Source organism: Phoenix dactylifera, chromosome 1 (assembly GCF_051530095.1).
Source record: "Phoenix dactylifera cultivar Ajwa chromosome 1, Ajwa_hap1_PhDact_Kaust_v1.1, whole genome shotgun sequence".
Classification (NCBI taxonomy): domain Eukaryota; kingdom Viridiplantae; phylum Streptophyta; class Magnoliopsida; order Arecales; family Arecaceae; genus Phoenix; species Phoenix dactylifera.
The window spans coordinates 32,207,895-32,219,667 of record NC_143190.1 but is presented as its reverse complement, the minus strand read 5'-3'; the positions used below and the strand labels follow the sequence as shown (position 1 = coordinate 32,219,667).

The 11,773-nt window shown below is 37.2% G+C and overlaps 1 long non-coding RNA gene across 1 annotated transcript; it reads left to right on the top strand.

Moving 5' to 3' along the window:
- The first annotated feature begins 1,845 nt into the window (after positions 1-1,845).
- On the top strand, positions 1,846-2,960 carry LOC103718222 (uncharacterized). The gene is made up of 2 exons (XR_605792.6): positions 1,846-2,205; positions 2,651-2,960. It is a non-coding gene; the product is annotated as an uncharacterized LOC103718222 (long non-coding RNA).
- Positions 2,961-11,773: the final 8,813 nt, after the last annotated feature.

Here is an 11,773-nt window from a genome sequence, read left to right as displayed (position 1 = left end):
ATAATCGTAGGCTAGAAATGTGAAACTACTATTTGTTCTGTCAAAGACTAGAAATGTAAAACTACTGATTGCCCCATCACAGGCAGAAAACGTGATCAGGATTTGGCCCAAAGTCGAAAAGATTATTGATTTGAATCAAGTTAAAAAGGAATGGAATGAAAAACATTGAAAATACTAATGAAGATTTATGAGATATCGTATGATATATCACTCTTGAGTGGTCAGATTTCTATTGATATTTGATGTACATATTTATACTGATTATTCGAGCATTATTGATAGTCAGTTTGTGATTTTATGATGTGTGCAACGATTTCTTGTAGTTTTCAAACTTATATTATTATTGTGTTGGTGTGGATGTGTGGAAATTCTTACTAGGTTGTAAAGCTCACAACCCCTTCCTCTTTCTCCTTTTTACAGTTGCTAGTTGTATATCACATGGCTATGGTTGAGATCACAGATGGAGGAGATGAGTAGATAGAGCATCACCGATACTAATTGGATGATCAAATTTTGTAATTGAACAAACTTTGTTGTTTGGCATGAATTGAGATCATTGTTGATTACGGATATTGAGGTTGTAATATATTTTTAGGCCTTACAATTTTTCTAGGGCTCTTCCCTAGGAAGTGTGCAGCTATGTCACGTGCTGGATGCTGGGCTTGGGGCGTAACTTTAGCAGTTTCGTCTTAACTCACCAGTAAAATAGTAATGCATTATAGGCCTATATCTCCATGCTAGACCACATTGTTATGTTGTGACTAACAGGGATACAAAGGAGTGGGTCACGTTGGGTAAAAATGTGAGTTGATTAAGAAGTTGTTAGACTCAATTATTTATCCTCATCAGTTATCATCTTACAAATTTACATAAGATTTTGAACTTTCTCTCTCTCTCTCTCTCTCTCTCTCTTTCTATGTAAGCAGTAGATTAACTCACTTTCTTTATCAGAAATAAAAGTAAAATACCAGACTTAACTACCTAGGATCTCTCCATATCTCTCAAACCCAATGTAACAGGAAAGAGTGAAGGCACACCACTTAGGGGTAAGTATAGGTTGGCCCCTCCTTATCTCATCATAATAATATTATGATAGAAGAAGGGTGTGGATAGGATTCTCAATGATTGACCAAACTCCCCTCCTCTTGAATCTATTTACGTCTTAAAAAAATTAAGCCAGGCCAAAATGCTGTGAAATCTTTTTTCTTTTAACCTAGGGTTCCACCAAATCATTTTTTTTAAACAATGTTTAATTGGAGAACCTGAGCAGTGAGCTCAAGCTCCCGGAAATATATGATATTTACAAAGGTTTTCTGTAAATTCTAATATCTAGAGCGTATGATGCTCTGCACATCTCCTTAAAACCCTATTTTTTTCTGAGAAAAGACCAAATGAAGAAGGAATAGAAAGAAGGAGAGCAAGAGGGAAGATAGGAAGAAGGGAGGAAAGAAAGAGGAAAAGAAAAAAAGGGAGATAGTAAACAAGACTACCAAGGCTCGCATAATAGGTTTACCTCGCCGCCATTGGCGAGTGCAACCCACATGTAGATGGGTGTCACGGGGCCTGCACGTGTGATGTGCACCCTCGTGTCTATAATTAAGCCGGGCCAATCATAATCGGAATAAACTAGAGCAGCCAAAATGATCAATAACGAGAGCAAGAACTCCAACATTAGCGTAGAGGGGCGGCCTAAGTCTTAGGCAACTTAGGTGGTCACCTAAGACCCCGGCCCAAAGAAAGATCCACTACATGGACCAGTCGTGTGCTGTTGGGGATGAACACCCGTTAAAACGAAATTCCTGAATAAGTGAGCCAGGGCCCCCAAATACCATTTAAAATTCAAATTTCCCCCTCCTGCCGCCATCAAGAAACTCCCATCCCGCCCGCCCTTTCACCCGAACGTCCGTCAAGATTCCCAAGAACCATCAACCTCCCCATTATATCAACCCCTCCTCCCCTCTCGGTTCTCGCACCTCCACCGCTCCCTTCCAGATCTCTCCCCTCTCCTCCCACCGCCATTGCCGACCTCCTCTCTTAGATCAGTACATCTCCATCTCGGTTGTCTGTTCTTCTCGGGTGTCCTTCTCCGCCGTCCGATCTACTTCAAGATAAGGGAAGGAGGCCACTACATCGAGGGCGCCGAGCTCATCGATCCTGTTCTCGATATGGTCCGGAAGGAGGACGAGAACTGCGATTGCTTGCAAGGTGAGATTTCTTCACTCTTTATCACTAATAATCTTGAATCTTTTCTTTCTTTTGTGTTTCTATTAGCTTTTACTTGATTCTTTTCTGGGTTTTCTTCGAGTTGATTACTCGGTCTTGTATTTAGTTGTAGATTTGGTGTTTAGTTTATTTGTACTTGTTTTTCTGCTTAGATTATAACGTCCTTTGTCCGATATGTTCTTCTCCCATGAATATTGTGTAAATCTTGAAATTTTTCTTATTTGTGATGTTCATGACATCCTTTTTTTTTTTTTTTTGGCCTCCGTTCAAATTCCTCGGGAGCCTCAGACTTTCAGTGATACTTTTAAAAATGGGTGTATTTCATGCTGAGTGATTTACTAGTGTTGCTATCTTTTAGATTTTATATATTCTCGTCATGTGTTTCTTATTTGATGTCCCTAGCTTTGTATTTGGTTGTTGATATCAGATACTCAAGTAGAGGTTTGAGCTACTTGATAGCGTGGAAGAAATTTTACACCAATGCAAGACAGACAGTGGATCACCATGCTTGTTTTCCAGTTGTGTATGCGATTTGACTGCATAATAATAAGTCCCAGCTGAATATTTCTTTTCTAATTTATGTGTCTTATTCTTGTATTTATGGGACATTTATATTCTAGAAAATGTCAAGGTGTTGTGCATCAGTTTCTCTCAATTTCTTTTAGCAAGCTATTGTTCTTCTAGGGTTGTAAATAAGCACTGTCATGAAGATACCTCAATGGGCAGCTCTTCCATTTTCGAGGTTGGCTTTGGTTTGATTTGCTTATTTTTCTTTTCTGTGACAATTCATGTGAATATAGTGAGAATGTCTCTGCAGTTGCAAACTTGCGCTTTCTTGAATGCAGAATCTCTCATTTGAAACTATATAGCTTTTTTTTTCTCCTTGTTGCACAAATATTTGCTCTCTTAAAAAGTATTTTGCACTTATTATTTTTTTTTATATAAAAGGCCTCTCTCGGTGAGTTTGCTTTAGGCTTCCAAATGTATTGAGCCGCTCTTTTAATAGCGTATCTGTGGAAGGAAGAGAGTTGTAGTTTTTGGAGTGCAAGATTGAAGAAATTTGGCAAGCTTGATTACGAGAAGTCAGTAACCTTCCAAAAGCCTAAATTCATGGTTCCTAGGCATGGTATACCATCAGCAAGATGGCAAAGATCTGCACACTAACAAAGAAAACGAGCATCTCCAGCCAGGTATAAATCTGGCCAACAACCAAAATAGGGGATGAAGTTTAGGTGAAGGTTGAAGAAATTAACAAAGAGCTTCAATAGCTTGTATACTCCATCTTGTCTTTGAGATACAAATGAATGGCTCAAGGAGTCCGAGATCAGTAGCTTCTCCTTCAACTTTGGAGCCACCCATCAAAAAGGTTTGATGCAAAATGATCTATAAGTATGAAAACCTTGCTCAAACTTAGTGACACTATAGGAATAAGGAAAATTGCCAATGCTCGATTGAAGCATTAGCAATTTTGCTACCGCGCCTAAGTTTTTCAACGCTTTTTAGAAGCATTAGGATATTAAGGGCTCTACTGATGCTTTGCTTAGCGTCGCCGGAAATCGTTAATTACTGATGCTTATAAGCACTGGAATGCCTAATTACTGACGTTTATAAGTGTTAGTGAAGTCAAAACCTGATAATGCTTATAAATGTCATCAGACTCCATTTAACAACCCCACTCCGACTAGCCCCCTCCATTAGCCCCAAATCCCTAACCCAAATGTTGTAGTGAGAGTAGCCCATGTAAGCTTATGGGCTTTTGGATGGGGCCCAAGTGACTATGTAGCTGCTCACATAAGTGTAATCGACTTAAGATGGGCCTAAGTGAGTGATTATTGGGCCTTTTACTTATATGAATGCTTAAGGTTATTGGGCTAATTGTGATGATCCCATCTGTTGGATCTTGAGAGTTATCGTTGATAGGAAGAAACTCTACTAGTATTTATAGGGTCTTGGTCTCTCTCCCAGATAGATCGATCATTTTCTCTTCTATCTGAGTGGGATATCCCTTTTGTCCATTTCGAAAGAAAGATCAAGTTTCAGAGAGTGGAAACCAATACGCAATACAATAGAATCATCTTTTATGGGTAACTGTTCTCTTCTCTGAATATTTTGTTATAGATTTGGCAAATTTATTTCATGCAAATTTTACTTATATTGGTATCTGAGCGGGGTTCCTCGGCCTCCTCTGTGAACAATGAAATCACGATTTTTCTAATCACTTGAACAGTGAGAATCGAAATAGGGTGAACAGTGGAAATCGTGATTTCACTATTCACCCTTCTTCCTCCTTCCTTTTGGAAGTTTTTTTTTTGGGTTAAAAAATAAAAAATAGACAAGCACCATCGGCGGTCGAGATCGCATTGCACTTCGTGGGCGTGGTAATAGCCACGATCGTCGGCGATCTCGGTCAGATCGTGGATCGTTTCGACAGTTTCCATCGCGTTTGAGATATTGTTTTTTCAAATGGGTTGTAATTGCTTCATTGAGAGAAGAAATGTTGGCATCTCCTCTACAATGGACGTGTAAAGCCCATTCAACAGGCTCATTAAATAGTAAAGTTACAACCCATTCAATGGCTCTGTTAAAATAAAAAAAGGGCTATTATGTAGTTTTTGGGGCCGACCAGGAACCTGATTAAATTGTGAATATTGCTAGTTATTGGATTATGTTCTTGTATTTTGAGTTCTATGTACTATTCATGGGGCCTGTTTATAATAGTGGCTTCCAAGTTGTAATCATTCATCTTTTGGTTTGTATAATTGGACTTTTTGAACATTATTATTCTTTTATTTGTGATGATGATGTTATGTTTGGGTACCTAGTCGAGCCCTATAGCTCTAATCTAATCAATTTAGATTCATATCTCTAATTATGCTATATACATGTTTTATACGTGTTGTTGCCCTGTATGCCCATATAGCATGATTAAATTTATGATTGATGATTAAATTTATGATGGAATGCATAATATATATCTCTATGTAACATATATGGGTGGTGTCAACTTGCATTTTCGACTATGTGAGTGCAAGCCAAAGCGGCCTCAAGCCGAAAAATCTGACAAGTTCACCACATATGTATTTGTGTTCACACTATCTTGCACTTGAGTTCTAGCATGTCTAGTCTGCTCCCAAATGAGGGCTGAGCATGATATTAGACCCAGGTTGGAGCAGGATGGGAGTCTTCTGTGACCTATTTTGTAAAGATCTGGACTGCCCAAAGGTGTCTGACTCCCTACAGAAATTGGAAACTTTAGAACTCCTAGTCTTGCAGACAATTGCTAATTGTTAGGATGGGTGAATCTAGAGGAGCTATAGATCTACTCCCAAAGGAAGAAATATGGTGTTGCAATTGGTTACTCTCCAAAATGTCATTAAATTTTTGTATACTGTATTTTGGGTTCCCAAGCATTTTTAGTTTCATGAACACATAGTGACTTGGGATATTTGTGTGGATGTCTTTTGATGTGGTTTCTTTACTTATTTTTGTTTATTTTTAGCAATGAAAGCTTCCCTATTGTTACCCATGAGTAATTCTCTACCAATCCTTAACGGTTCCAACTATATGGAGTGGAAGGAAAGAATGCTTATTTTGTTGGAGTGCATGAATCTTGATCTAGCGTTGAGAGTTGATAAGCCATTTGCTCTTATAGAAGGGGCAACGCTAGAAAAAAGGCTTTTTATGATAAGTGGGAAAGTTCAAATCGGCTAAGTTTGTTGCTGATGTCGGCGCATGTCGGTAGGAACATTAAGAGATCGATCCTTCATATCAGACAACCTACGAATTTATGGAGGCAGTAGACCATCAGTTTGCTTCCTCCAACAAAGCATTGGCTAGCACCCTAGTGGCAAAACTTTCCTTCATGAGGTACTCCGGTTCGAGATCCATTCGAGAGCATATAATGGAGATGCGGAATATAGCTTCACAGTTGAATGCGATCGAGATCACAATCTCTCTTCAAGATCTCTTATAACACGCATAAGGATATATGGTCAGTTAATGAACTACTGACCATGTGTGTTTAGGAGGAGGGCAGGTTGAAGCAAGAGGGATCTCTTAACATTCATTTGATCCCTCATAAAGGATAGAAATATATCAGAGGAGAGAGTAGTCGATTTGCTAGACGTGACTCGAAAAAGAAGAAAGCTAAATAGGCATCAGCTGCAAAGGGAAATCAAGTTGGCATTTAGGAATGCAGATGCTTCTTCTGCAGGAAGAAAGGACATGTGAAAAAGGATTGCCCTTATTTTGCCAAGTGGCATCAGAAAAGAGGTAATTCTTTTGTTTTAGTGCTCCTTGAAATGCATTCAATATTTGTTTCATTCAATACTTGGTGGATTGACATTGGTGCCGCTGTTCATGTGGCAAATTCCAAACAAGGATATTTGAACAACAAGTTGCCAAGAGTGGATGAGCACAGTGTGATTACTAGGAATGGCGTGCACTCAAAAGTTCATTCAGTCGGCACTTTTAGGCTGATTCTAAATTTTGGTTTGGTACTTAATCTAGAAAACACTCTTTATATTCTTGTTTTGTCTAATTTTTGTATCTAAGCTTGATATGCTGGAATTTTCTTTTAGCTTTAGCAATTGTCGGTAGCTTAGCCATTACTCGAAATCCACCAAGGCTTCTTTGAAGAAGATTGTGATTGTTTGAAATTCACCAAGTTATAGTTGTAGATATTGAAATCTATGAGGATGGCTTTAGAATTTACTAGAGTTGTGCAAAATTCATTAAGAAAAAAATTAAGAGTAACCACGAACTAATATGTACTTAATACAAACAAGTTTTCATTGATAAAATTTAAGTAAATAGTGGAGGGGGGTGTATATTTATAGGCTCTAGGACCCAAATATTGATAGGGACAAGCGGATGCCCATGAAATTCGACTTGTAACTTACAAAGTAAGCAATCTAGGAAAAATTCTTGACCTGAAGGGTATTTTGGATATAAATAGATAGTCTGTTGCAAAAATTTTACCATCAAAATAATTTGAGAGCTCACTAACTACCACGAGATACTTCCCACTTGACTTAGACTTGAACTAGTATTATTTTCCGATCATGTGGAACCCAAATTAGATTGCGGTACACTTTCTATCATCAAAAATAATCTACCACCAAGGGTGCTACGGTCAAATTAAACATATACTATAGATTCTACTATTAGAATTCAATGCTGGACTGCATTGACACAATTTAAGTAACTCAATCATAAGTTTCGCATTCAAGCTCCAATTGAAGCGATTCAAATAACGTTGGTGTTGCAATGGGCAGGGACAATAACAAAAGAAGAAGAATAAGAGAAGAATGAAAGCATACAATATTTATATAGTTCGGTCTATGGACTTATATCCATAGGTAGAGATAATGCAAAAGCTTCACTATAAAAAAAATAAAGATTACAGAGGATAAAATTACCTCATAAACTCTAGCTCCAATACACTCGATCTCTAAGACACTCAATTGCTCTCTTCCCTTAAGATTACAAAAAATATATATAATAGATTAAGTCGATTTAGACTCAAACTAGTATTCCTGCAATAATTATGTTAGGTCAATATATAACTGAGGTTCTAAATTGATGTGGACTTGAACTAGTATTCTAAGTCGACCTTCTACAATTGTTATGGACTTGACTTTCTAGAACTTATAAACTTAAGACATACTTAATAGTTGAAAAGCCTACCACAATATTGGATGCAATAAAAGGGGTTTGAACTTCAAATTAAATCTATACTAACCAAAATGAAATCATTTTTCAGACTGATGCATGTCAGACTATATCTATATACATCATTGCAACTTGACCTAATTTACAAAATATTATGCCCTTTAGGCACTTGTAAGTCAAGTATCACTTTATATTCTCTTATTAGCTAGATTAAAGGTAATCCAAAGGTCTCTTGGAAATCTAGTGACCACAAGGGATGCAGTTCTAGCCTATATTAGTCGAATTTGTTATTTTAGGTTATTCATCAAAAATGGAATTTGATCATATATATGTTTCATTGCATGTTTCATATATGTACTCATGTCCATTATCGTCAAAGTAGTGATGACAAGAAGTCACTGATTGCATAGATAGTGATTTCTTTTCAACCAAATTTGAAATATAATTGCACAAACTTAGCCCAAATGAGGCTAGATTAGGTCGGGCAAAACTTGCCACCTTCCATAGATCATAAATGGACAATTTCATAAAACTTATCCAGCTATGCTTTTGCTTATGTTTGTACCTTTTCATTAATCTCAAATAAACAACAATTGTTATAATGTAGATGCAAATCACGAATACTTTCCTAAAAAAAAAGTGTAAATCATGAGAATGTGTATTCCTAAATTCATTTATATGGAGATAATATGGTATACCCTTGCCCATGCTCAAAGTAAGGTATAGATCATTCTAGGGAGATTTATGATCTCATTTTAAGACATTATCCTCTGTTTTAGGTTGTATGATTATATCAAATTTGATGTTTCGTAAGTTAAAATGCATTAAGATCTAAGTTATGGTGGGTTTAGGTTTTTCTTTTTTAAATTTATGTTAAGAGATCTTATATTATGTTTTTATTATTAAGTTAAATTTTTAACTAAATTGTGATATATAAGAAGGCATTTTTCCAATTTTAATATTTTAACAAGCTTTTCTTGCTGACTTCAAAGGAAGGGTATGGAATAGAAGAGAAACTTATTTTTTCCTCCAAACCTATATAAGAGTTAGTTACTTACCATTTTAAATTTAGCCAAAATCCTCTCTAGTGTATCACATGTATCACCCCCATAAATTCTCCTTAGGACTCGTATCTTTCATGCTAGGAAACTAAGTGTGAAACCAATACAGATGACATTTCAAATTTTTGTAATATATATAAATATGCAAAAGCACCTTGCATGCTTACAATGGCAAGAAATGAAAATAAAATAGAATAAAAAAGAGGTGAAATGAGAATGGGAGAAAAAAATAAAGGATAAGAAAAGAGACAGAGGAAGAGTAGGATCCCATCTAATCTCATTCTTCTCTCCATATCTACTCATATACATTTCAAATTTAGTCAAAATTGTCATTTAGAAAAAATATTTTTGATTTAATTTTGTTATTATGCACTACATCACATGCATCACACTTCAAACACTCTTAATTAGAACCTATACTTTTCATGCACGCGATTGAACAAAAATGCATGCATCCATTAATTTTTTAGTTACAAGTATACAAAAAAGTAGTGCCACCTTTCATGTTTACTATGGAAGGAAATAAAAAGGAATATAGAACAAAAAGGAGGTGAAACAAGAATAGGAGAAGAAAGAAAGGGTAGAGAAAGAGAGGGAGAAATGTGAGGTACCCTTCTCTAATCTCATTCTTTATCTGTTATAGCATCATCAATACCAAATTTCTTTCTACTCTTCTCTTCACCATTGTTTATATTTGCCCACTCAAGAAGCATATTCAGAAAAGAAAGGTAATTATGCTCAAATCTATTTAATTAGATTTTTTTCTTTATCTATATGTTCTTTATCATCTCTGTCAGGATTAAGCGCTACCATTACACCAAAACCCGCAGGTGTTAGTGAAGGCGCAACTTTATTTCCTTAAACTAGCGCAGGGGCTCATAGCGCCATGAGTCGACTCCGACCAAGCCTCGCCCAACTCCGGACTCCGACAGGGCCTCGCCAGTGGGTTCAGGGACCCCCTAGTGGTATAACCCACTCTACTCCTCCAGCGCATCCACGTTGGCAGGCGGCAGGACTGACTCGGCCCTCCAGGCCTCCGCCAACGTTGACTCGGCCCCTCAGGCCTCCGCCAACAATCCCCCCCCCAACGTGATGCCTGGGTTTCGAACTCGAGACCTATGGCTCTGATACCAATTGTCAGGATCAAGCGCTACCATTACACCAAAACCCGCAGGTGTTAGTGAAGGCGCAACTTTATTTCCTTAAACTAGCGCAGGGGCCCATAGCGCCATGAGTCGACTCCGACCAAGCCTCGCCCAACTCCGGACTCCGACAGGGCCTCGCCAGTGGGTTCAGGGACCCCCTAGTGGTATAACCCACTCTACTCCTCCAGCGCATCCACGTTGGCAGGCGGCAGGACTGACTCGGCCCTCCAGGCCTCCGCCAACGTTGACTCGGCCCCTCAGGCCTCCGCCAACAATCCCCCCCCCCAACGTGATGCCTGGGTTTCGAACTCGAGACCTATGGCTCTGATACCAATTGTCAGGATCAAGCGCTACCATTACACCAAAACCCGCAGGTGTTAGTGAAGGCGCAACTTTATTTCCTTAAACTAGCGCAGGGGTGCTCTAATAGTACCCATTGATCTCACAATCAAGAGATAAAGATCATGACAATCCAAGTGGGATGTTCTATAGGAGAGGGACAATTAATTGATAGACCACCTCTATTTAATGGCACAAACTACACTTATTGGAAAGCTAGAATGAGGATATTCATTCAAGTTTCAAACTATGAATTATGGTACATCATTACTAGAGGCCCTCACTCACTCTCTCACACTATTAATGAAAAAGACTTAGCACAATTGAATGCTAATGCTATGAACATACTATATTGTGCTATCCATGAAACTGAATTTAATAAAATCTCTGCATGTTTATCTGCTAAGGAAATCTGGGATACTTTAGAAAATATTTATGACAATATTCTGTTTAGCTCACATATGCTTCAATTACATACTAACAGTGAGCCTGCAGAAAACGATGTTGAATCTCCCAATCCGGAAGAAAGAACAACAAATGAAGAATTCGGTGATGAAAACAAAGATCCATACCCAAACACCGAAAAATTCAAAAGCTTCCTAAAGACAAAGAAGAAGAGGAAGCAAGAAGAAAGTAAGAAAGAGATAAAAAGGAAGAAAGCCTTGACCAAGGAAGAGTCAAGCAAGAAAATAAAAGTTAGGAACAACAATGATGATACTAGCTCCAAAGAAGTACAAGGGGTAACTAACTTGTGCTTTATGGCACAAGAAGATAAGGTACAATCTGAATCTACTCTTACATCAAATGATTTTCAAGAAGAATTTTCTTATGATGAATTATTAAATGCTTTTCATGAATTGTATTGTGAATGTAGAAAACTAGCTATGAAGAATATAAATTCTAAGAAACTAAATCTAAAAATTTCAAAAGAAAGAAATTCTTTTGCTGAAATACAAGACAAACTAAATTCTGAAAATGAAAGCTTAAGGTTAAATTCAGAACAATTGATTCAGAAAAATCAGAATTTAATTAAAGAAAATCAAAACCTAAATGAAGAAATCAACCAATTAAAATCTTTTATTAACAAATTCACTATAAGTTCAGAAAAATTAAAAACGATGTTTGAAAGCCAACATGCTGTTTTTGATAAATCAAGACTTGGCTGGATTCCTTTGCTCAATAATAAAACCCTAAAGAAAAAGGTTATCAATTTGCCAAGCAAACCATTAAATAAGATAACTTATTTCAAATATAAAAAGATTGGGCATAAAAACTTTATTTATGGTTCTAATTCGAATAAATCAAATGGTAAAGTTATTACGATTAAACAAA